Source organism: Lissotriton helveticus, chromosome 12, assembly GCF_964261635.1.
Source record: "Lissotriton helveticus chromosome 12, aLisHel1.1, whole genome shotgun sequence".
Taxonomy (NCBI): domain Eukaryota; kingdom Metazoa; phylum Chordata; class Amphibia; order Caudata; family Salamandridae; genus Lissotriton; species Lissotriton helveticus.
The window spans coordinates 133834534-133855622 of record NC_136073.1 but is presented as its reverse complement, the minus strand read 5'-3'; the positions used below and the strand labels follow the sequence as shown (position 1 = coordinate 133855622).

General features: G+C 40.9%; 16 non-coding genes across 16 annotated transcripts; all 16 read right to left on the bottom strand.

The window, feature by feature from the left end:
* Nucleotides 1-1465: 1465 nt before the first annotated feature.
* Nucleotides 1466-1547, bottom strand: TRNAS-AGA (transfer RNA serine (anticodon AGA)). Its single transcript has one exon. It is a non-coding gene; the product is annotated as a tRNA-Ser (tRNA).
* A 295-nt stretch (nucleotides 1548-1842) lies between these two features.
* Nucleotides 1843-1914, bottom strand: TRNAH-GUG (transfer RNA histidin (anticodon GUG)). The gene has a single exon. It is a non-coding gene; the product is annotated as a tRNA-His (tRNA).
* An 816-nt stretch (nucleotides 1915-2730) lies between these two features.
* On the bottom strand, nucleotides 2731-2812 carry TRNAS-AGA (transfer RNA serine (anticodon AGA)). Its single transcript has one exon. It is a non-coding gene; the product is annotated as a tRNA-Ser (tRNA).
* Nucleotides 2813-4465: 1653 nt separating this feature from the next.
* Nucleotides 4466-4547, bottom strand: TRNAS-AGA (transfer RNA serine (anticodon AGA)). Its single transcript has one exon. It is a non-coding gene; the product is annotated as a tRNA-Ser (tRNA).
* A 1641-nt stretch (nucleotides 4548-6188) lies between these two features.
* On the bottom strand, nucleotides 6189-6270 carry TRNAS-AGA (transfer RNA serine (anticodon AGA)). The gene has a single exon. It is a non-coding gene; the product is annotated as a tRNA-Ser (tRNA).
* Nucleotides 6271-6553: 283 nt separating this feature from the next.
* Nucleotides 6554-6625, bottom strand: TRNAH-GUG (transfer RNA histidin (anticodon GUG)). The gene has a single exon. It is a non-coding gene; the product is annotated as a tRNA-His (tRNA).
* Nucleotides 6626-7911: 1286 nt separating this feature from the next.
* TRNAS-AGA (transfer RNA serine (anticodon AGA)) lies at nucleotides 7912-7993 on the bottom strand. Its single transcript has one exon. It is a non-coding gene; the product is annotated as a tRNA-Ser (tRNA).
* A 1648-nt stretch (nucleotides 7994-9641) lies between these two features.
* On the bottom strand, nucleotides 9642-9723 carry TRNAS-AGA (transfer RNA serine (anticodon AGA)). The gene has a single exon. It is a non-coding gene; the product is annotated as a tRNA-Ser (tRNA).
* Nucleotides 9724-10018: 295 nt separating this feature from the next.
* Nucleotides 10019-10090, bottom strand: TRNAH-GUG (transfer RNA histidin (anticodon GUG)). Its single transcript has one exon. It is a non-coding gene; the product is annotated as a tRNA-His (tRNA).
* A 1286-nt stretch (nucleotides 10091-11376) lies between these two features.
* On the bottom strand, nucleotides 11377-11458 carry TRNAS-AGA (transfer RNA serine (anticodon AGA)). The gene has a single exon. It is a non-coding gene; the product is annotated as a tRNA-Ser (tRNA).
* Nucleotides 11459-11753: 295 nt separating this feature from the next.
* Nucleotides 11754-11825, bottom strand: TRNAH-GUG (transfer RNA histidin (anticodon GUG)). Its single transcript has one exon. It is a non-coding gene; the product is annotated as a tRNA-His (tRNA).
* Nucleotides 11826-13111: 1286 nt separating this feature from the next.
* TRNAS-AGA (transfer RNA serine (anticodon AGA)) lies at nucleotides 13112-13193 on the bottom strand. Its single transcript has one exon. It is a non-coding gene; the product is annotated as a tRNA-Ser (tRNA).
* A 2850-nt stretch (nucleotides 13194-16043) lies between these two features.
* On the bottom strand, nucleotides 16044-16125 carry TRNAS-AGA (transfer RNA serine (anticodon AGA)). The gene has a single exon. It is a non-coding gene; the product is annotated as a tRNA-Ser (tRNA).
* Nucleotides 16126-17778: 1653 nt separating this feature from the next.
* TRNAS-AGA (transfer RNA serine (anticodon AGA)) lies at nucleotides 17779-17860 on the bottom strand. The gene has a single exon. It is a non-coding gene; the product is annotated as a tRNA-Ser (tRNA).
* Nucleotides 17861-19356: 1496 nt separating this feature from the next.
* TRNAH-GUG (transfer RNA histidin (anticodon GUG)) lies at nucleotides 19357-19428 on the bottom strand. The gene has a single exon. It is a non-coding gene; the product is annotated as a tRNA-His (tRNA).
* A 1287-nt stretch (nucleotides 19429-20715) lies between these two features.
* Nucleotides 20716-20797, bottom strand: TRNAS-AGA (transfer RNA serine (anticodon AGA)). Its single transcript has one exon. It is a non-coding gene; the product is annotated as a tRNA-Ser (tRNA).
* Between the last annotated feature and the right edge of the window lie 292 nt (nucleotides 20798-21089).

The following is a 21089-nucleotide window of genomic DNA, read 5'->3' as shown; positions in this document are numbered from 1 at the left end:
TTGTCGTTAGATCGTTTAAATATTTTAAAGGATCTGTTTTTAATAGACATTTTACAAAAACAACTGGTACATTTGGTAATTTTGTAAAAGAAAAACCCAACTGCCGTGACATTGCCATGACTCGGATTCGAACCGAGGTTGCTGTGGCCACAACGCAGAGTACTAACCACTATACGATCACGGCAAGCTACTTGGGCTCAATAATATACAGTGACATGGAGAATTTATAATTCGGAACACTCAGGGAACTCCTGTGATAGGCTGAATGTGTTCATTGCTTCCTCATTGCTTATACAAAGGCTTTGTCTCCTCTGTGGTTGATAGGCTGAAACCGTTTCCTGGCCGCCTGCTTGTGAACTGCCAGAAGTCAAAGATCACACATACACTTGTGGGCCTGTGATGGGACACCAATGCAGAGAAACACACCTGGCGCAGATCTTCTATTCTGTCTATTAGACCTGCATCTCCCCTGTACCTCCTCAAGCCATCTGTATGTGAAGCAAGAAAAAGTTAAGGAGCGGTCCATCTACACTTTTATAGGGAGGATGCTGCCGTGAGCTCCTCCCAGCTAATCACACAAACAGCAGTAAAGCAAGATAACTACACAGTTAGGGGGGACTGCATGGATAGGTTTTTGAGGAATTATTGAAACTGACCTCAGTGACCCATGATCAGAGCTGTTGCTAATGACTGCGTGCCCAATTATGATGAAGCAAGCACCATGGCTCGTAGGGGCCCCACAACACGCTTTTCTTAGCTCAATTAAAGTATAAACCTCTGCCATATATGAGTGGTAAAGGCTTGTTAATTTGGTTGCTTTTCCAATTCACGTCTGACAACAAGATGAAGGAACATTGGGGCATCAGAAGCTTTGGAAAGTAGCCACCAACCTCAGAGAAAGAGAGAAAGAGGGAAAAGGCAGTATGAGGTGTGGAGAAAACAGCAGCAGGTACAAGGAGCTCAAATGAGATTAATGGCGCCTAAATAGAGCACGTAAAGGAACAGTTACAAATCTAAGAAAAAGGAAAGAAAGACTAGGAAAAAAACACGGAAAGAGCCTGTAGATAAAATTCTCTTCCTGGGACAGCAGGCTAAGAGAAATTACACAGGGAGCAGTTAAGCTTGTAACACGGGGAGAATAGAAAAGAAAATGCAGTTTTATAAAGTGTGTTGCCTAATCCAGCAAGCACTTTTGTTTTATTTTTCTATTTGCTTCTTTTATTGGTAAAGTAAGTTTCAAGTGCATGAATGGTATGACTGAGAGAGCCAGGGTATAATAATTTGAAGTATTTGCACCAGCGCTAATGTAGGACGAGAGTTATAGCAAAGATATGAAGGGGGTAGCGATAATAAATATGTGAAAGGGCAATAGTGACACCAAAATAAGCCACCTATTTATAAAACTGACATGGAAGAAATTCTAAAGGTTAACTTCTGAAATTGTAGCCGATGTTAAAAAGTTTCTCGTTGTTGGCAGGATTCGAACCTGCGCGGGGAGACCCCAATGGATTTCTAGTCCATCGCCTTAACCACTCGGCCACAACAACTGACTGTAAGTTTTGTGCAAATAATCTGCATGAAAGTTTTCAACGTGTGCCACAGGAAATTCCTGATATCCTGCAATGCACTTTTTAAAAATAATGTTTTTTTCAGCAGGCACATTCTCTCCTAAAAACAAAAATAAGGCTACATCTTATAATCATGTGTGTTTAAATAATTTGTCGTTAAATCGTTTAAATATTTTAAAGGATCTGTTTTTAATAGACATTTTACAAAAACAACTGGTACATTTGGTAATTCTGTAAAAGAAAAACCCAACTGCCGTGACATTGCCAACCACAATGCCGTGACTCGGATTCGAACCGAGGTTGCTGCAGCCACAACGCAGAGTACTAACCACTATACGATCACGGCGAGCTACTTGGGCTCAATAACATATAGTGACATGGAGAATTTATAATTCGAAACACTCAGGGAACTCCGGTGATAGACTGAATGTGTTCATTGCTTCCTCATTCCTTATACAAAGGCTTTGTCTCCTCAGTGGTTGATAGGCTGAAACCGTTTCCTGGTTGCCTGCTTGTGAACTGCCAGAAGTCAAAGATCACACATACACTTGTTGGGGCTTCAGAAGCTTTGGAAAGTAGCCACCAACCTCAGAGAAAGAGAGAAAGAGGGAAAAGGCAGTATGAGGTGTGGAGAAAACAGCAGCAGGTACAAGGAGCTCAAATGAGATTAATGGTGCCTAAATAGAGCACGTAAAGGAACAGTTACAAATCTAAGAAAAAGGAAAGAAAGACTAGGAAAAAAACACGGAAAGAGCCTGTAGATAAAATTCTCTTCCTGGGACAGCAGGCTAAAAGAAATTACACAGGGAGCAGTTAAGCTTGTAACACGGGGAGAATAGAAAAGAAAATGCAGTTTTATGAAGTGTGTTGCCTAATCCAGCAAGCACTTTTGTTTTATTTTTCTATTTGCTTCTTTTATTGGTAAAGTAAGTTTCAAGTGCATGAATGGTATGACTGAGAGAGCCAGGGTATAATAATTTGAAGTGTTTGCACCAGCGCTAATGTAGGACGAGAGTTATAGCAAAGATATGAAAGGGGTAGCGATAATAAATATGTGAAAGGGCAATAGTGACACCAAAATAAGCCACCTATTTATAAAACTGACATGGAAGAAATTCTAAAGGTTAGCTTCTGAAATTGTAGCCGATGTTAAAAAGTTTCTCGTTGTTGGCAGGATTCGAACCTGCGCGGGGAGACCCCAATGGATTTCTAGTCCATCGCCTTAACCACTCGGCCACAACAACTGACTGTAAGTTTTGTGCAAATAATCTGCATGAAAGTTTTCAAGGTGTGCCACAGCAAATTCCTGATATCCTGCAATGCACTTTTTAAAAATAATGTTTTTTTCAGCAGGCACATTCTCTCCTAAAAACAAAAATAAGGCTACATCTTATAATCATGTGTGTTTAAATAATTTGTCATTAGATCGTTTAAATATTTTAAAGGATCTGTTTTTAATAGACATTTTACAAAAACAACTGGTACATTTGGTAATTCTGTAAAAGAAAAACCCAACTGCCGTGACATTGCCAACCACAATGCCATGACTCGGATTCGAACCGAGGTTGCTGCGGCCACAACGCAGAGTACTAACCACTATACGATCACAGCAAGCTACTTGGGCTCAATAACATACAGTGACATGGAGAATTTATAATTCGGAACACTCAGGGAACTCCTGTGATAGGCTGAATGTGTTCATTGCTTCCTCATTGCTTATACAAAGGCTTTGTCTCCTCAGTGATTGATAGGCTGAAACCGTTTCCTGGCCGCCTGCTTGTGAACTGCCAGAAGTCAAAGATCACACATACACTTGTGGGCCTGTGATGGGACACCAATGCAGAGAAACACACCTGGCGCAGATCTTCTATTCTGTCTATTATACCTGCATCTCCCCTGTACCTCCTCAAGCCATCTGTATGTGAAGCAAGAAAAAGTTAAGGAGCGGTCCATCTACACTTTTATAGGGAGGATGCTGCCGTGAGCTCCTCCCAGCTAATCACACAAACAGCAGTAAAGCAAGATAACTACACAGTTAGGGGGGACTGCATGGATAGGTTTTTGAGGAATTATTGAAACTGACCTCAGTGACCCATGATCAGAGCTGTGGCTAATGACTGCGTGCCCAATTATGATGAAGCAAGCACCATGGCTCGTAGGGGCCCCACAACACGCTTTTCTTAGCTCATTGAATTAAAGTATAAACCTCTGCCATGTATGAGTGGTAAAGGCTTGTTAATTTGGTTGCTTTTCCAATTCACGTCTGACAACAAGATGAAGGAACATTGGGGCATCAGAAGCTTTGGAAAGTAGCCACCAACCTCAGAGAAAGAGAGAAAGAGGGAAAAGGCAGTATGAGGTGTGGAGAAAACAGCAGCAGGAACAAGGAGCTCAAATGAGATTAATGGCGCCTAAATAGAGCACGTAAAGGAACAGTTACAAATCTAAGAAAAGGGAAAGAAAGACTAGGAAAAAAACACGGAAAGAGCCTGTAGATAAAATTCTCTTCCTGGGACAGCAGGCTAAGAGAAATTACACAGGGAGCAGTTAAGCTTGTAACACGGGGAGAATAGAAAAGAAAATGCAGTTTTATGAAGTGTGTTTGCCTAATCCAGCAAGCACTTTTGTTTTATTTTTCTATTTGCTTCTTTTATTGGTAAAGTAAGTTTCAAGTGCATGAATGGTACGACTGAGAGAGCCAGGGTATAATAATTTGAAGTGTTTGCACCAGCGCTAATGTAGGACGAGAGTTATAGCAAAGATATGAAAGGGGTAGCGATAATAAATATGTGAAAGGGCAATAGTGACACCAAAATAAGCCACCTATTTATAAAACTGACATGGAAGAAATTCTAAAGGTTAACTTCTGAAATTGTAGCCGATGTTAAAAAGCTTCTCGTTGTTGGCAGGATTCGAACCTGCGCGGGGAGACCCCAATGGATTTCTAGTCCATCGCCTTAACGACTCGGCCACAACAACTGACTGTAAGTTTTGTGCAAATAATCTGCATGAAAGTTTTCAAGGTGCGCCACAGCAAATTCCTGATATCCTGCAATGCACTTTTTAAAAATAATGTTTTTTTCAGCAGGCACATTCTCTCCTAAAAACAAAAATAAGGCTACATCTTATAATCATGTGTGTTTAAATAATTTGTCGTTAGATCGTTTAAATATTTTAAAGGATCTGTTTTTAATAGACATTTTACAAAAACAACTGGTACATTTGGTAATTTTGTAAAAGAAAAACCCAACTGCCGTGACATTGCCATGACTCGGATTCGAACCGAGGTTGCTGTGGCCACAACGCAGAGTACTAACCACTATACGATCACGGCAAGCTACTTGGGCTCAATAATATACAGTGACATGGAGAATTTATAATTCGGAACACTCAGGGAACTCCTGTGATAGGCTGAATGTGTTCATTGCTTCCTCATTGCTTATACAAAGGCTTTGTCTCCTCTGTGGTTGATAGGCTGAAACCGTTTCCTGGCCGCCTGCTTGTGAACTGCCAGAAGTCAAAGATCACACATACACTTGTGGGCCTGTGATGGGACACCAATGCAGAGAAACACACCTGGCGCAGATCTTCTATTCTGTCTATTAGACCTGCATCTCCCCTGTACCTCCTCAAGCCATCTGTATGTGAAGCAAGAAAAAGTTAAGGAGCGGTCCATCTACACTTTTATAGGGAGGATGCTGCCGTGAGCTCCTCCCAGCTAATCACACAAACAGCAGTAAAGCAAGATAACTACACAGTTAGGGGGGACTGCATGGATAGGTTTTTGAGGAATTATTGAAACTGACCTCAGTGACCCATGATCAGAGCTGTTGCTAATGACTGCGTGCCCAATTATGATGAAGCAAGCACCATGGCTCGTAGGGGCCCCACAACACGCTTTTCTTAGCTCATTGAATTAAAGTATAAACCTCTGCCATGTATGAGTGGTAAAGGCTTGTTAATTTGGTTGCTTTTCCAATTCACATCTGACAACAAGATGAAGGAACATTGGGGCATCAGAAGCTTTGGAAAGTAGCCACCAACCTCAGAGAAAGAGAGAAAGAGGGAAAAGGCAGTATGAGGTGTGGAGAAAACAGCAGCAGGTACAAGGAGCTCAAATGAGATTAATGGCGCCTAAATAGAGCACGTAAAGGAACAGTTACAAATCTAAGAAAAGAGAAAGAAAGACTAGGAAAAAAACACGGAAAGAGCCTGTAGATAAAATTCTCTTCCTGGGACAGCAGGCTAAGAGAAATTACACAGGGAGCAGTTAAGCTTGTAACACGGGGAGAATAGAAAAGAAAATGCAGTTTTATGAAGTGTGTTTGCCTAATCCAGCAAGCACTTTTGTTTTATTTTTCTATTTGCTTCTTTTATTGGTAAAGTAAGTTTCAAGTGCATGAATGGTATGACTGAGAGAGCCAGGGTATAATAATTTGAAGTGTTTGCACCAGCGCTAATGTAGGACGAGAGTTATAGCAAAGATATGAAAGGGGTAGCGATAATAAATATGTGAAAGGGCAATAGTGACACCAAAATAAGCCACCTATTTATAAAACTGACATGGAAGAAATTCTAAAGGTTAACTTCTGAAATTGTAGCCGATGTTAAAAAGTTTCTCGTTGTTGGCAGGATTCGAATCTGCGCGGGGAGACCCCAATGGATTTCTAGTCCATCGCCTTAACGACTCGGCCACAACAACTGACTGTAAGTTTTGTGCAAATAATCTGCATGAAAGTTTTCAAGGTGCGCCACAGCAAATTCCTGATATCCTGCAATGCACTTTTTAAAAATAATGTTTTTTTCAGCAGGCACATTCTCTCCTAAAAACAAAAATAAGGCTACATCTTATAATCATGTGTGTTTAAATAATTTGTCGTTAGATCGTTTAAATATTTTAAAGGATCTGTTTTTAATAGACATTTTACAAAAACAACTGGTACATTTGGTAATTCTGTAAAAGAAAAACCCAACTGCCGTGACATTGCCATGACTCGGATTCGAACCGAGGTTGCTGCGGCCACAACGCAGAGTACTAACCACTATACGATCACGGCAAGCTACTTGGGCTCAATAATATACAGTGACATGGAGAATTTATAATTCGGAACACTCAGGGAACTCCTGTGATAGGCTGAATGTGTTCATTGCTTCCTCATTGCTTATACAAAGGCTTTGTCTCCTCAGTGGTTGATAGGCTGAAACCGTTTCCTGGCCGCCTGCTTGTGAACTGCCAGAAGTCAAAGATCACACATACACTTGTGGGCCTGTGATGGGACACCAATGCAGAGAAACACACCTGGCGCAGATCTTCTATTCTGTCTATTAGACCTGCATCTCCCCTGTACCTCCTCAAGCCATCTGTATGTGAAGCAAGAAAAAGTTAAGGAGTGGTCCATCTACACTTTTATAGGGAGGATGCTGCCGTGAGCTCCTCCCAGCTAATCACACAAACAGCTGTAAAGCAAGATAACTACACAGTTAGGGGGGACTGCATGGATAGGTTTTTGAGGAATTATTGAAACTGACCTCAGTGACCCATGATCAGAGCTGTGGCTAATGACTGCGTTCCCAATTATGATGAAGCAAGCACCATGGCTCGTAGGGGTCCCACAACACGCTTTTCTTAGCTCATTGAATTAAAGTATAAACCTCTGCCATGTATGAGTGGTAAAGGCTTGTTAATTTGGTTGCTTTTCCAATTCACGTCTGACAACAAGATGAAGGAACATTGGGGCATCAGAAGCTTTGGAAAGTAGCCACCAACCTCAGAGAAAGAGAGAAAGAGGGAAAAGGCAGTATGAGGTGTGGAGAAAACAGCAGCAGGTACAAGGAGCTCAAATGAGATTAATGGCGCCTAAATAGAGCACGTAAAGGAACAGTTACCAATCTAAGAAAAGGGAAAGAAAGACTAGGAAAAAAACACGGAAAGAGCCTGTAGATAAAATTCTCTTCCTGGGACAGCAGGCTAAGAGAAATTACACAGGGAGCAGTTAAGCTTGTAACACGGGGAGAATAGAAAAGAAAATGCAGTTTTATGAAGTGTGTTTGCCTAATCCAGCAAGCACTTTTGTTTTATTTTTCTATTTGCTTCTTTTATTGGTAAAGTAAGTTTCAAGTGCATGAATGGTATGACTGAGAGAGCCAGGGTATAATAATTTGAAGTGTTTGCACCAGCGCTAATGTAGGACGAGAGTTATAGCAAAGATATGAAAGGGGTAGCGATAATAAATATGTGAAAGGGCAATAGTGACACCAAAATAAGCCACCTATTTATAAAACTGACATGGAAGAAATTCTAAAGGTTAACTTCTGAAATTGTAGCCGATGTTAAAAAGTTTCTCGTTGTTGGCAGGATTCGAACCTGCGCGGGGAGACCCCAATGGATTTCTAGTCCATCGCCTTAACGACTCGGCCACAACAACTGACTGTAAGTTTTGTGCAAATAATCTGCATGAAAGTTTTCAAGGTGTGCCACAGCAAATTCCTGATATCCTGCAATGCACTTTTTAAAAATAATGTTTTTTTCAGCAGGCACTTTCTCTCCTAAAAACAAAAATAAGGCTACATCTTATAATCATGTGTGTTTAAATAATTTGTCGTTAAATCGTTTAAATATTTTAAAGGATCTGTTTTTAATAGACATTTTACAAAAACAACTGGTACATTTGGTAATTCTGTAAAAGAAAAACCCAACTGCCGTGACATTGCCAACCACAATGCCGTGACTCGGTTTCGAACCGAGGTTGCTGCAGCCACAACGCAGAGTACTAACCACTATACGATCACGGCGAGCTACTTGGGCTCAATAACATACAGTGACATGGAGAATTTATAATTCGAAACACTCAGGGAACTCCAGTGATAGGCTGAATGTGTTCATTGCTTCCTCATTCCTTATACAAAGGCTTTGTCTCCTCAGTGGTTGATAGGCTGAAACCGTTTCCTGGTTGCCTGCTTGTGAACTGCCAGAAGTCAAAGATCACACATACACTTGTTGGCCTGTGATGGGACACCAATGCAGAGAAACACACCTGGCGCAGATCTTCTATTCTGTCTATTAGACCTGCATCTCCCCTGTACCTCCTCAAGCCATCTGTATGTGAAGCAAGAAAAAGTTAAGGAGCGGTCCATCTATACTTTTATAGGGAGGATGCTGCCGTGAGCTCCTCCCAGCTAATCACACAAACAGCAGTAAAGCAAGATAACTATACAGTTAGGGGGGACTGCATGGTTAGGTTTTTGAGGAATTATTGAAACTGACCTCAGTGACCCATGATCAGAGCTGTGGCTAATGACTGCATGCCTAATTATGATGAAGCAAGCACCATGGCTCGTAGGGGCCCCACAACACGCTTTTCTTAGCTCAATTAAAGTATAAACCTCTGCCATATATGAGTGGTAAATGCTTGTTAATTTGGTTGCTTTTCCAATTCACGTCTGACAACAAGATGAAGGAACATTGGGGCATCAGAAGCTTTGGAAAGTAGCCACCAACCTCAGAGAAAGAGAGAAAGAGGGAAAAGGCAGTATGAGGTGTGGAGAAAACAGCAGCAGGTACAAGGAGCTCAAATGAGATTAATGGCGCCTAAATAGAGCACGTAAAGGAACAGTTACAAATCTAAGAAAAAGGAAAGAAAGACTAGGAAAAAAACACGGAAAGAGCCTGTAGATAAAATTCTCTTCCTGGGACAGCAGGCTAAGAGAAATTACACAGGGAGCAGTTAAGCTTGTAACACGGGGAGAATAGAAAAGAAAATGCAGTTTTATGAAGTGTGTTGCCTAATCCAGCAAGCACTTTTGTTTTATTTTTCTATTTGCTTCTTTTATTGGTAAAGTAAGTTTCAAGTGCATGAATGGTATGACTGAGAGAGCCAGGGTATAATAATTTGAAGTGTTTGCACCAGCGCTAATGTAGGACGAGAGTTATAGCAAAGATATGAAAGGGGTAGCGATAATAAATATGTGAAAGGGCAATAGTGACACCAAAATAAGCCACCTATTTATAAAACTGACATGGAAGAAATTCTAAAGGTTAACTTCTGAAATTGTAGCCGATGTTAAAAAGTTTCTCGTTGTTGGCAGGATTCGAACCTGCGCGGGGAGACCCCAATGGATTTCTAGTCCATCGCCTTAACGACTCGGCCACAACAACTGACTGTAAGTTATGTGCAAATAATCTGCATGAAAGTTTTCAAGGTGTGCCACAGCAAATTCCTGATATCCTGCAATGCACTTTTTAAAAATAATGTTTTTTTCAGCAGGCACATTCTCTCCTAAAAACAAAAATAAGGCTACATCTTATAATCATGTGTGTTTAAATAATTTGTCGTTAAATCGTTTAAATATTTTAAAGGATCTGTTTTTAATAGACATTTTACAAAAACAACTGGTACATTTGGTAATTCTGTAAAAGAAAAACCCAACTGCCGTGACATTGCCAACCACAATGCCGTGACTCGGATTCGAACCGAGGTTGCTGCAGCCACAACGCAGAGTACTAACCACTATACGATCACGGCGAGCTACTTGGGCTCAATAACATACAGTGACATGGAGAATTTATAATTCAAAACACTCAGGGAACTCCAGTGATAGGCTGAATGTGTTCATTGCTTCCTCATTCCTTATACAAAGGCTTTGTCTCCTCAGTGGTTGATAGGCTGAAACCGTTTCCTGGTTGCCTGCTTGTGAACTGCCAGAAGTCAAAGATCACACATACACTTGTTGGCCTGTGATGGGACACCAATGCAGAGAAACACACCTGGCGCAGATCTTCTATTCTGTCTATTAGACCTGCATCTCCCCTGTACCTCCTCAAGCCATCTGTATGTGAAGCAAGAAAAAGTTAAGGAGCGGTCCATCTATACTTTTATAGGGAGGATGCTGCCGTGAGCTCCTCCCAGCTAATCACACAAACAGCAGTAAAGCAAGATAACTATACAGTTAGGGGGGACTGCATGGTTAGGTTTTTGAGGAATTATTGAAACTGACCTCAGTGACCCATGATCAGAGCTGTGGCTAATGACTGCGCGCCCAATTATGATGAAGCAAGCACCATGGCTCGTAGGGGCCCCACAACACGCTTTTCTTAGCTCATTGAATTAAAGTATAAACCTCTGCCATGTATGAGTGGTAAAGGCTTGTTAATTTGGTTGCTTTTCCAATTCACGTCTGACAACAAGATGAAGGAACATTGGGGCATCAGGAGCTTTGGAAAGTAGCCACCAACCTCAGAGAAAGAGAGAAAGAGGGAAAAGGCAGTATGAGGTGTGGAGAAAACAGCAGCAGGTACAAGGAGCTCAAATGAGATTAATGACGCCTAAATAGAGCACATAAAGGAACAGTTACAAATCTAAGAAAAGGGAAAGAAAGACTAGGAAAAAAACACGGAAAGAGCCTGTAGATAAAATTCTCTTCCTGGGACAGCAGGCTAAGAGAAATTACACAGGGAGCAGTTAAGCTTGTAACACGGGGAGAATAGAAAAGAAAATGCAGTTTTATGAAGTGTGTTTGCCTAATCCAGCAAGCACTTTTATTTTATTTTTCTATTTGCTTCTTTTATTGGTAAAGTAAGTTTCAAGTGCATGAATGGTATGACTGAGAGAGCCAGGGTATAATAATTTGAAGTGTTTGCACCAGCGCTAATGTAGGACGAGAGTTATAGCAAAGATATGAAAGGGGTAGCGATAATAAATATGTGAAAGGGCAATAGTGACACCAAAATAAGCCACCTATTTATAAAACTGACATGGAAGAAATTCTAAAGGTTAACTTCTGAAATTGTAGCCGATGTTAAAAAGTTTCTCGTTGTTGGCAGGATTCGAACCTGCGCGGGGAGACCCCAATGGATTTCTAGTCCATCGCCTTAACAACTCGGCCACAACAACTGACTGTAAGTTTTGTGCAAATAATCTGCATGAAAGTTTTCAAGGTGTGCCACAGCAAATTCCTGATATCCTGCAATGCACTTTTTAAAAATAATGTTTTTTTCAGCAGGCACATTCTCTCCTAAAAACAAAAATAAGGCTACATCTTATAATCATGTGTGTTTAAATAATTTGTCGTTAAATCGTTTAAATATTTTAAAGGATCTGTTTTTAATAGACATTTTACAAAAACAACTGGTACATTTGGTAATTCTGTAAAAGAAAAACCCAACTGCCGTGACATTGCCAACCACAATGCCGTGACTCGGATTCGAACCGAGGTTGCTGCAGCCACAACGCAGAGTACTAACCACTATACGATCACGGCGAGCTACTTGGGCTCAATAACATACAGTGACATGGAGAATTTATAATTCGAAACACTCAGGGAACTCCAGTGATAGGCTGAATGTGTTCATTGCTTCCTCATTCCTTATACAAAGGCTTTGTCTCCTCAGTGGTTGATAGGCTGAAACCGTTTCCTGGTTGCCTGCTTGTGAACTGCCAGAAGTCAAAGATCACACATACACTTGTTGGCCTGTGATGGGACACCAATGCAGAGAAACACACCTGGCGCAGATCTTCTATTCTGTCTATTAGACCTGCATCTCCCCTGTACCTCCTCAAGCCATCTGTATGTGAAGCAAGAAAAAGTTAAGGAGCGGTCCATCTATACTTTTATAGGGAGGATGCTGCCGTGAGCTCCTCCCAGCTAATCACACAAACAGCAGTAAAGCAAGATAACTATACAGTTAGGGGGGACTGCATGGTTAGGTTTTTGAGGAATTATTGAAACTGACCTCAGTGACCCATGATCAGAGCTGTGGCTAATGACTGCGCGCCCAATTATGATGAAGCAAGCACCATGGCTCGTAGGGGCCCCACAACACGCTTTTCTTAGCTCATTGAATTAAAGTATAAACCTCTGCCATGTATGAGTGGTAAAGGCTTGTTAATTTGGTTGCTTTTCCAATTCACGTCTGACAACAAGATGAAGGAACATTGGGGCATCAGAAGCTTTGGAAAGTAGCCACCAACCTCAGAGAAAGAGAGAAAGAGGGAAAAGGCAGTATGAGGTGTGGAGAAAACAGCAGCAGGTACAAGGAGCTCAAATGAGATTAATGACGCCTAAATAGAGCACATAAAGGAACAGTTACAAATCTAAGAAAAGGGAAAGAAAGACTCGGAAAAAAACACGGAAAGAGCCTGTAGATAAAATTCTCTTCCTGGGACAGCAGGCTAAGAGAAATTACACAGGGAGCAGTTAAGCTTGTAACACGGGGAGAATAGAAAAGAAAATGCAGTTTTATGAAGTGTGTTTGCCTAATCCAGCAAGCACTTTTATTTTATTTTTCTATTTGCTTCTTTTATTGGTAAAGTAAGTTTCAAGTGCATGAATGGTATGACTGAGAGAGCCAGGGTATAATAATTTGAAGTGTTTGCACCAGCGCTAATGTAGGACGAGAGTTATAGCAAAGATATGAAAGGGGTAGCGATAATAAATATGTGAAAGGGCAATAGTGACACCAAAATAAGCCACCTATTTATAAAACTGACATGGAAGAAATTCTAAAGGTTAACTTCTGAAATTGTAGCCGATGTTAAAAAGTTTCTTGTTGTTGGCAGGATTCGAACCTGCGCGGGGAGACCCCAATGGATTTCTAGTCCATCGCCTTAACCACTCGGCCACAACAACTGACTGTAAGTTTTGTGCAAATAATCTGTATGAAAGTTTTCAAGGTGTCCCACAGCAAATTCCTGGTATTCTGCAATGCACTTTTTTAAAATAATGTATTTTTCAGCAGGCACATTCTCTCCTAAAAACAAAAATTGCATGAGTATATCTCTAGTTTGGAAAAGGATAGGCTTTCATGCATACTCTCATCTGGCACTCAAGTTTTTGGGACCCTATTGCACTCTGTTTTCGTGCTGCTTTTAGTCTATGGCCCATATTACAGAAGTCTACCATCTTTGAGTATTTGAGGCTCCTTTGTAAGTGCTTTATCTTTTTTACTTGAAGAGCTATATAATAAAGGGGTCAGGGAAAGATTGCATTTATGGAAGATAAAAGAAGGCACACTTGTCTCACCAAATGCCGTAGAGAAACCTGATGTTTTACTCATGTTATCCTTAGTTTGTTTTTGTTAGACCTTGCATTCTTAAGGTGGCCTCAACCCTACCTTATTGCTTTTCACCTACGCATTTTGCTGTATCTTTTTGTTGGCCTTAGGACTCTGATCACTTTATTGCTACTAATCAGTGCTGAAGTGAACGTGCTTCTTCCCTAATCATGTGTGTAATTGGAGTATACCTGACTGACAGATTTCATTGACTTGAAAGCCCCTTGTAAAGTGGTATACCATATACCCAGGAACTGATTGTGCCGCCCAAAAAAGTATCATTTCAAACCTGTCTCAAGCCTGCTACTGCAGTGCCTGTGCTGCAGTGTACTGCCACTTCGACTTGCCATTTAAAACTACTTGCCAAGCCTTAAACTCCAATTTTATTACATATAATTAACCAAAAGGTAGGCCCTAGGTAGTCCTAGGGGCATCATGCTATGTAAGTAAAAGGTAAGACATGTACTGTGGTAGTTTGCATGTCCTGGTAGTACCAAACAGTCTATTACATTTTTCACTACTGTGAGGTCTGCCCCTCTCATAGGTTAGCATTGGGTATTCCCTTATACTTTTTGGGGGGTAATTCCATATCAGAGAGGAGAAGCTTTATTTATTTATTGATAAATCCTATTTACTGGTGAGGTTGGATTTAACTTTACTACTTTATAAATGCCATTTTTAGAGAGTGAGCATTTCTCTGCACTTACTGCTCTATTTGCCTGAAAACCTGTCTCCAATTGACGTCTGGATTGGGCTGCGAGACAGCTACATTTGTGCATTCCCTCTAGACAGCCACAATACAGGTCACTCAACTGCAACTGCATTCATCTGCATTCTGATTGGCATGGGGGAGAGCTCCATTCCCCCACCGCAAATAGGTTCAAGAACGATAATTTATGTCAGTAGGTACAATATAGCTACATCTTATAATCATGTGTGTTAAAATAATTTGTCGTTAGATCGTTTAAATATTTTAAAGGATCTGTTTTTAATAGACATTTTACAAAAACAACTGGTACATTTTGTAATTCTGTAAAAGAAAAACCCAACTGCCGTGACATTGCCAACCACAATGCCGTGACTCGGTTTCGAACCGAGGTTGCTGCGGCCACAACGCAGAGTACTAACCACTATACGATCACGGAGAGCTACTTGGGCTCAATAACATACAGTGACATGGAGAATTTATAATTCGGTACACTCAGGGAACTCCTGTGATAGGCTGAATGTGTTAATTGCTTCCTCATTCCTTATACAAAGGCTTTGTCTCCTCAGTGGTTGATAGGCTGAAACTGTTTCCTGGCCGCCTGCTTGTGAACTGCCAGGAGTCAAAGATCACACATACACTTGTGGGCCTGTGATGGGATACCTATGCAGAGAAACACACCTGGCGCAGATCTTCTATACTGTCTAGTAGACCTGCATCTCCCCTGTACCTCCTCAAGCCATCTGTATGTGAAGCAAGAAAGAGTTAAGGAGCGGTCCATCTACACTTTTATAGGGAGGATGCTGCCATGAGCTCCTCCCAGCTAATCACACAAACAGCAGTAAAGCAAGATAACTACACAGTTAGGGGGGACTGCATGGTTAGGTTTTTGAGGAATTATTGAAACTGACCTCAGTGACCCATGATCAGAGCTGTGGCTAATGACTGCATGCCTAATTATGATGAAGCAAGCACCATGGCTCGTAGGGGCCCCACAACACGCTTTTCTTAGCTCAATTAAAGTATAAACCTCTGCCATATATGAGTGGTAAATGCTTGTTAATTTGGTTGCTTTTCCAATTCACGTCTGACAACAAGATGAAGGAACATTGGGGCATCAGAAGCTTTGGAAAGTAGCCACCAACCTCAGAGAAAGAGAGAAAGAGGGAAAAGGCAGTATGAGGTGTGGAGAAAACAGCAGCAGGTACAAGGAGCTCAAATGAGATTAATGGCGCCTAAATAGAGCACGTAAAGGAACAGTTACAAATCTAAGAAAAAGGAAAGAAAGACTAGGAAAAAAACACGGAAAGAGCCTGTAGATAAAATTCTCTTCCTGGGACAGCAGGCTAAGAGAAATTACACAGGGAGCAGTTAAGCTTGTAACACGGGGAGAATAGAAAAGAAAATGCAGTTTTATGAAGTGTGTTGCCTAATCCAGCAAGCACTTTTGTTTTATTTTTCTATTTGCTTCTTTTATTGGTAAAGTAAGTTTCAAGTGCATGAATGGTATGACTGAGAGAGCCAGGGTATAATAATTTGAAGTGTTTGCACCAGCGCTAATGTAGGACGAGAGTTATAGCAAAGATATGAAAGGGGTAGCGATAATAAATTTGTGAAAGGGCAATAGTGACACCAAAATAAGCCACCTATTTATAAAACTGACATGGAAGAAATTCTAAAGGTTAGCTTCTGACATTGTAGCCGATGTTAAAAAGTTTCTCGTTGTTGGCAGAATTCGAATCTGCGCGGGGAGACACCAATGGATTTCTAGTCCATCGCCTTAACCACTCGGCCACAACAACTGACTGTAAGTTTTGTGCAAATAATCTGCATGAAAGTTTTCAAGGTGTGCCACAGCAAATTCCTGATATCCTGCAATGCACTTTTTAAAAATAATGTTTTTTTCAGCAGGCACATTCTCTCCTAAAAACAAAAATAAGGCTACATCTTATAATCATGTGTGTTTAAATAATTTGTCGTTAGATCGTTTAAATATTTTAAAGGATCTGTTTTTAATAGACATTTTACAAAAACAACTGGTACATTTGGTAATTCTGTAAAAGAAAAACCCAACTGCCGTGACATTGCCAACCACAATGCAGTGACTCGGATTCGAACCGAGGTTGCTGGTGCCACAACGCAGAGTACTAACCACTATACGATCACGGCAAGCTACTTGGGCTCAATAACATACAGTGACATGGAGAATTTATAATTCGGAACACTCAGGGAACTCCTGTGATAGGCTGAATGTGTTCATTGCTTCCTCATTGCTTATACAAAGGCTTTGTCTCCTCAGTGGTTGATAGGCTGAAACCATTTCCTGGCCGCCTGCTTGTGAACTGCCAGAAGTCAAAGATCACACATACACTTGTGGGCCTGTGATGGGACACCAATGCAGAGAAACACACCTGGCGCAGATCTTCTATTCTGTCTATTAGACCTGCATCTCCCCTGTACCTCCTCAAGCCATCTGTATGTGAAGCAAGAAAAAGTTAAGGAGCGGTCCATCTACACTTTTATAGGGAGGATGCTGCCGTGAGCTCCTCCCAGCTAATCACACAAACAGCAGTAAAGCAAGATAACTACACAGTTAGGGGGGACTGCATGGATAGGTTTTTGAGGAATTATTGAAACTGACCTCAGTGACCCATGATCACAGCTGTGGCTAATGACTGCGTGCCCAATTATGATGAAGCAAGCACCATGGCTCGTAGGGGCCCCACAACACGCTTTTCTTAGCTCATTGAATTAAAGTATAAACCTCTGCCATGTATGAGTGGTAAAGGCTTGTTAATTTGGTTGCTTTTCCAATTCACGTCTGACAACAAGATGAAGGGACATTGGGGCATCAGAAGCTTTGGAAAGTAGCCACCAACCTCAGAGAAAGAGAGAAAGAGGGAAAAGGCAGTATGAGGTGTGGAGAAAACAGCAGCAGGTACAAGGAGCTCAAATGAGATTAATGGCGCCTAAATAGAGCACGTAAAGGAACAGTTACAAATCTAAGAAAAGGGAAAGAAAGACTAGGAAAAAAACACGGAAAGAGCCTGTAGATAAAATTCTCTTCCTGGGACAGCAGGCTAAGAGAAATTACACAGGGAGCAGTTAAGCTTGTAACACGGGGAGAATAGAAAATAAAATGCAGTTTTATGAAGTGTGTTTGCCTAATCCAGCAAGCACTTTTGTTTTATTTTTCTATTTGCTTCTTTTATTGGTAAAGTAAGTTTCAAGTGCATGAATGGTATGACTGAGAGAGCCAGGGTATACTAATTTGAAGTGTTTGCACCAGCGCTAATGTAGGACGAGAGTTATAGCAAAGATATGAAAGGGGTAGCGATAATAAATATGTGAAAGGACAATAGTGACACCAAAATAAGCCACCTATTTATAAAACTGACATGGAAGAAATTCTAAAGGTTAACTTCTGAAATTGTAGCCGATGTTAAAAAGTTTCTCGTTGTAGGCAGGATTCGAACCTGCGCGGGGAGACCCCAATGGATTTCTAGTCCATCGCCTTAACCACTCGGCCACAACAACTGACTGTAAGTTTTGTGCAAATAATCTGTATGAAAGTTTTCAAGGTGTCCCACAGCAAATTCCTGGTATTCTGCAATGCACTTTTTTAAAATAATGTATTTTTCAGCAGGCACATTCTCTCCTAAAAACAAAAATTGCATGAGTATATCTCTAGTTTGGAAAAGGATAGGCTTTCATGCATACTCTCATGTGGCACTCAAGTTTTTGGGACCCTATTGCACTCTGTTTTCGTGCTGCTTTTAGTCTATGGCCCATATTACAGAAGTCTACCATCTTTGAGTATTTGAGGCTCCTTTGTAAGTGCTTTATCTTTTTTACTTGAAGAGCTATATAATATAGGGGTCAGGGAAAGATTGCATTTATGGAAGATAAAAGAAGGCACACTTGTCTCACCAAATGCCGTAGAGAAACCTGATGTTTTACTCATGTTATCCTTAGTTTGTTTTTGTTAGACCTTGCATTCTTAAGGTGGCCTCAACCCTACCTTATTGCTTTTCACCTACGCATTTTGCTGTATCTTTTTGTTGGCCTTAGGACTCTGATCACTTTATTGCTACTAATCAGTGCTGTAGTGAACGTGCTTCTTCCCTAATCATGTGTGTAATTGGAGTATACCTGACTGACAGATTTCATTGACTTGAAAGCCCCTTGTAAAGTGGTATACCATATACCCAGGAACTGATTGTGCCGCCCAAAAAAGTATCATTTCAAACCTGTCTCAAGCCTGCTACTGCAGTGCCTGTGCTGCAGTGTACTGCCACTTCGACTTGCCATTTAAAACTACTTGCCAAGCCTTAAACTCCAATTTTATTACATATAATTAACCAAAAGGTAGGCCCTAGGTAGTCCTAGGGGCATCATGCTATGTAAGTAAAAGGTAAGACATGTACTGTGGTAGTTTGCATGTCCTGGTAGTACAAAACAGTCTATTACATTCTTCACTACTGTGAGGTCTGCCCCTCTCGTAGGTTAGCATTGGGTATTCCCTTATACTTTTTGGGGGTAATTCCATATCAGAGAGGAGAAGCTTTATTTATTTATTGATAAATCCTATTTACTGGTGAGGTTGGATTTAACTTTACTACTTTATAAATGCCATTTTTAGAGAGTGAGCATTTCTCTGCACTTACTGCTCTATTTGCCTGAAAACCTGTCTCCAATTGACGTCTGGATTGGGCTGCGAGACAGCTACATTTGTGCATTCCCTCTAGACAGCCACAATACAGGTCACTCAACTGCAACTGCATCCATCTGCATTCTGATTGGCATGGGGGAGAGCTCCATTCCCCCACCGCAAATAGGTTCAAGAATGATAATTTATGTCAGTAGGTACAATATAGCTACATCTTATAATCATGTGTGTTAAAATAATTTGTCGTTAGATCGTTTAAATATTTTAAAGGATCTGTTTTTAATAGACATTTTACAAAAACAACTGGTACATTTGGTAATTCTGTAAAAGAAAAACCCAACTGCCGTGACATTGCCAACCACAATGCCGTGACTCGGATTCGAACCGAGGTTGCTGCGGCCACAACGCAGAGTACTAACCATTATACGATCACGGCGAGCTACTAGGGCTCAATAACATACAGTGACATGGAGAATTTATAATTCGGTACACTCAGGGAACTCCTGTGATAGGCTGAATGTGTTAATTGCTTCCTCATTCCTTATACAAAGGCTTTGTCTCCTCAGTGGTTGATAGGCTGAAACTGTTTCCTGGCCGCCTGCTTGTGAACTGCCAGGAGTCAAAGATCACACATACACTTGTGGGCCTGTGATGGGACACCAATGCAGAGAAACACACCTGGCGCAGATCTTCTATACTGTCTAGTAGACCTGCATCTCCCCTGTACCTCCTCAAGCCATCTGTATGTGAAGCAAGAAAGAGTTAAGGAGCCGTCCATCTACACTTTTATAGGGAGGATGCTGCCATGAGCTCCTCCCAGCTAATCACACAAACAGCAGTAAAGCAAGATAACTACACAGTTAGGGGGGACTGCATGGTTAGGTTTTTGAGGAATTATTGAAACTGACCTCAGTGACCCATGATCAGAGCTGTGGCTAATGACTGCGTGCCTAATTATGAAGAAGCAAGCACCATGGCTCGTAGGGGCCCCACAACACGCTTTTCTTAGCTCAATTAAAGTATAAACCTCTGCCATATATGAGTGGTAAAGGCTTGTTAATTTGGTTGCTTTTCCAATTCACGTCTGACAACAAGATGAAGGAACATTGGGGCATCAGAAGCTTTGGAAAGTAGCCACCAACCTCAGAGAAAGAGAGAAAGAGGGAAAAGGCAGTATGAGGTGTGGAGAAAACAGCAGCAGGTACAAGGAGCTCAAATGAGATTAATGGCGCCTAAATAGAGCACGTAAAGGAACAGTTACAAATCTAAGAAAAAGGAAAGAAAGACTAGGAAAAAAACACGGAAAGGGCCTGTAGATAAAATTCTCTTCCTGGGACAGCAGGCTAAGAGAAATTACACAGGGAGCAGTTAAGCTTGTAATACGGGGAGAATAGAAAAGAAAATGCAGTTTTATGAAGTGTGTTTGCCTTATCCAGCAAGCACTTTTGTTTTATTTTTCTATTTGCTTCTTTTATTGGTAAAGTAAGTTTCAAGTGCATGAATGGTATGACTGAGAGAGCCAGGGTATAATAATTTGAAGTGTTTGCACCAGCGCTAATGTAGGACGAGAGTTATAGCAAAGATATGAAAGGGGTAGCGATAATAAAATAAATATGTGAAAGGGCAATAGTGACACCAAAATATGCCACCTATTTATAAAACTGACATGGAAGAAATTCTAACGGTTAACTTCTGAAATTGTAGCCGATGTTAAAAAGTTTCTCATTGTTGGCAGGATTCGAACCTGCGCGGGGAGACCCAAATGGATTTCTAGTCCATCGCCTTAACCACTCGGCCACAACAACTGACTGTAAGTCTTGTGCAAATAATCTGTATGAAAGTTTTCAAGGTGTCCCACAGCAAATTCCCGATATTCTGCAATGCACTTTTTAAAAATAATGTTTTTTTCAGCAGGCACATTCTCTCCTAAAAACAAAAATAAGGCTACATCTTATAATCATGTGTGTTTAAATAATTTGTCGTTAGATCATTTAAATATTTTAAAGGATCTGTTTTTAATAGACATTTTACAAAAACAACTGGTACATTTGGTAATTATGTAAAAGAAAAACCCAACTGCCATGACATTGCCAACCA